This window comes from Protomyctophum parallelum (genome assembly GCF_964188405.1).
Source record: "Protomyctophum parallelum genome assembly, chromosome: 17".
Lineage (NCBI taxonomy): Eukaryota > Metazoa > Chordata > Actinopteri > Myctophiformes > Myctophidae > Protomyctophum > Protomyctophum parallelum.
In genome coordinates, this window is record NC_139719.1 from 15,541,557 (window position 1) to 15,547,613 (window position 6,057).

Consider the following 6,057-nt stretch of genomic DNA (forward strand, 5'->3'; position numbering starts at 1 on the left):
TGAAAAGTAATCACAGTTTTGTGCTTTGTAAGTATGTATAGACAAGGAACCTGTCAAAATATACAACTGTGTGTGTGTGTGTGTGTGTGTGTGTGTGTGTGTGTGTGTGTGTGTGTGTGTGTGTGCGTGCGTGCCGTGCGCGCACACGTGCGCATGCCTGCGTGCGTGAGAGTCAGAGACATAACTCCTCTCCACAAAATGAATTCCAGCATTCAAATTATAAGGGGCTGCTAAATAAACACATTTATTACAAACAGATGTTCTTCATCCCAGACCATAAAGAAAGTGTTGCGTACTGTAGGATGCCATATGGACTCCTCTGCTAAAACGAGGCAGTTATTCACTATTAGGGATGAACTCTCCGCAAATTGGGACCCTGCATGAACCATACTTAGTTATTACAGTGACTGGTTGCCAATCCGGGCCTATAGCACCGTGGCACGGCCATAAGGATGAACATGTGATCCCAGGCGAAGGTGCAGTGGTGTAAGAAGTATACTTTTTTACTTAAGTAAAAGTGTCAATACCATCAGGTAGAAATACTCTTTTACAAGTTAAAGTCCAGTATTCCAAATTTACTTGAGTAAAGGTATACAAAAGTATTGACATGAAAATGTACTTTAAGTAATTATACTCATTATGCAGAATGTCCCGTTTCATATGTCTAAAACATAAAAATATTTTGAATATTTTGAGCTTGTAGAACGGTTATTTTCAAATAGTAAACAGTATTGAAGTGGTTAGTTTGTTAATTAGATTGTTTTGTTGTGACCTTAGGTTGCAGATTACTATGAAAAATCTGCCCGTCTCTCCGTCACTCATGCCTCCATATGGTTGTCAATCCATCACGCCTCGTGACATCACAACTCGTGACACGCTCCATATATGGCTGTCTATATGGAGATCGCGACGCCTCGTGACGTGGTCCTGAGGGTTGTCAGTCCGTCACGCCTCGTAACACGCTCCAGACCATATCGTCTCCATATATGGAGATCATGACGATGTCGATCTGACATAATCAAACCCTCTACACTCAAGACACGCTATATATGGCCATGAACCCTGGCCATACCTGTTTTTGAGGGGTGCTAGCCCCTCCTTTTTCGTCATAACTCATGTCACATTTACCATTGACAATGAGAGCAGAATTTACGTCATATGTGTCTGAATAAATCGGCTTATTGTGTCAACACAAACATTAAATGCCATTGACAATGAAAGGATAAGTTATGTCTTATGTGTCTGAGCAAACACCAGATTAATAGTTTAACTCCTGCTTCTCAACTGGGCCGTATGAAGAAGCTCTGTTGTTTCAGCGCGACGTCGCTTCTCGCCCTCAGGGTGTCTTACTGCATGGTAATAATATTCGAAATGTTCTAAGTAGGCTAACTAAGTAACTATATAGCCACTAATGTTTTCAAATAATTGTAGTGGAGTAAAAAGTACAATATTTGTCTCTGAGATGTAGTAGAAAGTAAAAGTATTGAAAATACTCCAGTGGTATATATATATACCACAAAATTGAGTACATGAAGTTTTACTTTACAGTTTACACCACTGCGAATGTGTAGGCTACTTGAAGAAAACGGTTGTCTGTTTTCAAACCAGGCTGAATTGTGTGGTTTTTAATATCTTGGGACAGGGAGGCCCTTCTTATTAATCCTCCAATACAAGGGGAAACTCTGTTTCAGCTTCACCCAGCTGATGTCTGCTCAGACGGTCATGATTTATGAGCGGTTGGGAGAGAGCTGTTTACCAGACTGATGTCTGGCTGATGTCTAAAAAGGCCTTTAAAACATGTTTCTGCTTTATTATGATGACACGGTGGCGTGAGACAGTAAAATGTGGGTAGGGAGCATGTTGATGACATGTGACAGGCAGGTCCGGAGGTAAAATTCCTCTCACGCAATGGTAGAAGAAGTACTCACCTTTTTTTAACTTACGTAAAAATAGCAATACTGCAATGTAGAAACACAGTTACAAGTAAAAGTCATGTGCTCAAGATTTACTTGAGTAAAAGAATAGGTCCATACCATACTATACCAAGGAGTGCCCTGGGGACTCCAGTCAACCAAGTGGTTTAACAGCAAACTTGTTTCTTTTTTCTAACCACTCGTCTTAACCCCAATATACTTTGTTGACCGGGGTCTCCCATGGGTCTGTACTTGGTCCACTACTTTATTTTGTCCCCTGTCTACACCAGAGCCATAGAGTAAGACAGAGTTACGCAAACTCTGTTCACTTCATGGGGCCAGTCCAATGGCGGCTCTTCTACATAGACTTCTATTGAGAATGGGGACAACAAAATGGGTTGAACCGGAAGTAGGCAGAAATGCATTGGACCCAGGCAACAGCCCAGCTTTAATGATCTTAAATCCCTTTATTTTAGATTGTTTTGTAGTAATCGTACAACATAAACATTACAGAGACTTGTTACTGTACAATACTTAAAACAGTTGGCATGTTGCACACATGCCTAAAATTGCTCTTATTTGCGCCGCCCTCGTTGAAAACAATGTATTTCAAACTCCAGCTTGTCCCTCTCCAGGCTGCATGAACGGTGCTCGAGCGCTCGGTTTCTGCCCCCTCAATATCGTAACTCTTCTACACCAAAGCTCTTCGCTGAAAACAGCTGACCTACAAGCTCACAACGTTGCATCATAACTGTGAGATTGCGGCTCTGCTATTTTCACTGAATGTCAGCCCCAGAGACATTTTTAAGAACCACCTAGACACTACTGTTTCAACAAGCATTTGGGGAATGTCATTGAGCTTCTCCTCCAGGTGTGAAATGTGTCTGCCATTTAGTTATACTGAGATGCATTCATTGCAGTTTGTGTGTGTTTTTTGTTTTGCTGTTTCTAATCATTTGAATGTTTTTCTTATTTCTGTTGTATGTAAGCACCTTGTGAGTTCTCTCTGTGAAAAGTGCTATAACACAAATAACATTTACTGGTACTTATACTTGCTTACTTCATGTGGTTATTTAATTTTCAACACTGTCACGTCGTGTGTAATATTCGGTCACCTTTGTGAGGATTGAAGCTAATACGTAACGCCCCCGACGTGAGGCCCTATGGCAGGGAGGGGATAGCTGGGTGGGACTCACCCCTGGCAGACAGGCACTATTGTTAATCAATGCGTAACATCTGTTGCATGCCACTAATCTCGTCCAGCAGGGCAGACTGTCCGCCTCAAAAGGTTCAGACTGTCTGCCCCTTGAGTTAAAGGGCACCCAGGATTTGTCTCCCCTTCTAGGTATAGCTAGGGCAGGGGTCAGTGGTGAAAAAAAGTAGGCTACTCACATGTTTGACTTAAGTAAAAGTATCAATACTGCAATATAGAGATATACTCCGTTACAAGTGAAAGTCCAGAATATAAACTATACTTGAGATTGTGAGATTGTAGATCGGCTATTATCAAATGGTCTAAATGTATAGAGCTGAAGTGGGTAATATGTTTTGTAATAACAATCTACAAGGAAGTAACTCAAGTTTTCAAATAATTCTAGTGTAGTAAAAGTACAATAAGTACCTCTGAGATGTAGTGGAGAATTATAGTAAAAGTATTGGACATTGGAAATACTCAAGTAAAGTACAAATACCTCAAAATTGGACTTACGTACAGTACTTAAGTAAATTAGTACTAAGTTACTTTCCACCACTCAGTAGGCTACAGTGTGGTGGACAGGCTTGTTAATAAACAAGACCCTGAGTGGTCTTGACATGTTTTCTGTGCCAACACAAAAGGTTTGCCAACCACGCAGACCTCGTTTACAAAATGTGAGATGGCAAACACTGCCTGCTGCGTGTTCCATTATCTCTAAAAGACATGTTACATATGACTTGTCACTAATTCAAAAACGGATGTAAAAATACTATTGCTACTGACAAGAGTGAATGTATGACTGTCTTGTGTTGCGTTTAATTAAACCATAGAGGGCAGTATTGACCAATCAAACAAACAGGTACACAAAGTTGTAATAGATTTATATATAATTGATGTATCTTCAGGGGATAATGAGTCTACTTGTTTCTGCCATTCATCCTTTGATCAAATGTAGTCGACAGTTACCATATGGTTAACTGTAGATAGGAAGCAAGCTTCCAAGTCCAATTCCAAAGACCCCATGCAGGATTCTGTAAACCATCTGTGTTTCGCACTAGCCACAAACAGATGGCTAGAGGACTTTTGTTACAGGAGCCAACACATTTCAACTTCATGAACATTTAATTCTCTCTAACCTTAACGTAATCGAATATTACACAGCATTGGCATGTTTGTCTTGCATGTATGGATATACGTTTTATTTTGGTTAAGGTTGTTGATATAACGTTTAAAATATATTGTTTGTGCTGTGAACACTTTGCAAAACCATTCATTATTTGCTATTCATACAATTCACACGCCTTTCATTAATGTACACACATCCACTGTTTGCCTGCCCAGTCTTTTAAATTCATTGTTGTAGCCATGAACTGACATCCATAAGTTTAAGTCAAATAGTGACACCAGTTGACATAATGCAGAAGTACACTTACAAACCATGGCTTGCTGTTATTTAAATAGAATTATACTCATCAGACTTCAATGTTGTCTGGAGTGCCTTTTGACACTAATGTGTAGTGAGAACATCAAAAGGACATCTGAATTTCACCATATTGCCACATATTTATCCAACTAATCGCAGGCCATAGTGTTAATATCCAAGTTAATTGAACTGGCAAGTCTCAGTGGATTTTGAGATCCCCCTCTGAGAGGGTCTATTGTCATCTTTTCTGGCGAACTGTGTACATCACTAAGTCCTGATGGCTCACAAGCATTTGAAAGAAGTGCAGCTGTTCCGTCAATAACAGCCTGTGGGTGATTCTTTATCCCAGAATGTTTGAGCAAGGCCGCACGAGCGAAGCCTTTTGGACCAGGAAAGCTATAAAGCCTGAGTTATACTTGGTTGCGTGCTGTACGTGTCGCGCACTACAACCAATACCATCTTTCCCTTCCCGATACAGATTCAGATAACTGGTGTATCGGTCGATACCGAGTACCGATCCGGTTCCAAATGGACCCTTACTGGTCTGTAACCCTGACAGTTATGAAGGTCCTTGAAATTAAAAGGTTTGAGATCCACTGATCTGGGAATACATATAAATTAAGAAATATATAAAACAGTAGTGCAACATCAACTGAAAGCATTCAAAATACAGAATAAGTGATGACTGTAAATGACACATCATCCTGTGATAAATTATGTAGTATGGGAATGGGATAGACTGGCATACTCACCGATACCAGCAATTTAGGCAGTATCGGCAGCTTTTCCGATATTGGTATCGGAGCAACTTTGTCGCGCACCAAGCAGATTTACAAGCTCACAGGGCACCCCGGGCCGAACCAAGTTCTTCTCATATAATAAGTCACAGAGACGTTTGTATGGTACGTGTGAAATGGCTATCAATCCTAGATCACTACTCCTATGCTCTTCAGATCCGTGATCAATACAACCAAGTCCTGAATGTGCAGTTTCTCAGGATGAGGTCGAAGAGCAGAATAAAAGGAATCAAGTGAAACAATAACGCTCCCATACGAGTGATTTATCACCACTTCATGGACAACACAACAGAATAAAGGATCACATAAACTTTGTGTGATTCGGAGTCAAACTGGTTTTCAGGGGGTCACGGGGCTGAGGCCCACCCACACTCAGGGACACACAGAGATCCGTGTTCATTTTGATTTAGTCTTTTGAATAGAATGTCATTTAGTTTTAGTCATCTGAAATGTTTCAGATTTAGTCTTGTTTCAGTCGACTAAACATAAGATTTTAGTCGACTAAATATAGTTGATTTTGTGAACAAACATTTATTTTGTCAGGAATTGATGGCATCGTAATGGCTGATTTTACACTTGGCCACATGCTGAAAATAGCCGATCAACAAGCTCCGATCTTCTATACAGAAACATAAAATGATCTTCAGGGTGTAGTGTGACTGACAGATTAATATTCAAGAACAGTTGGCCTGGGGATATACAGCTGGTTATTATGAGGATTTGCTTTGA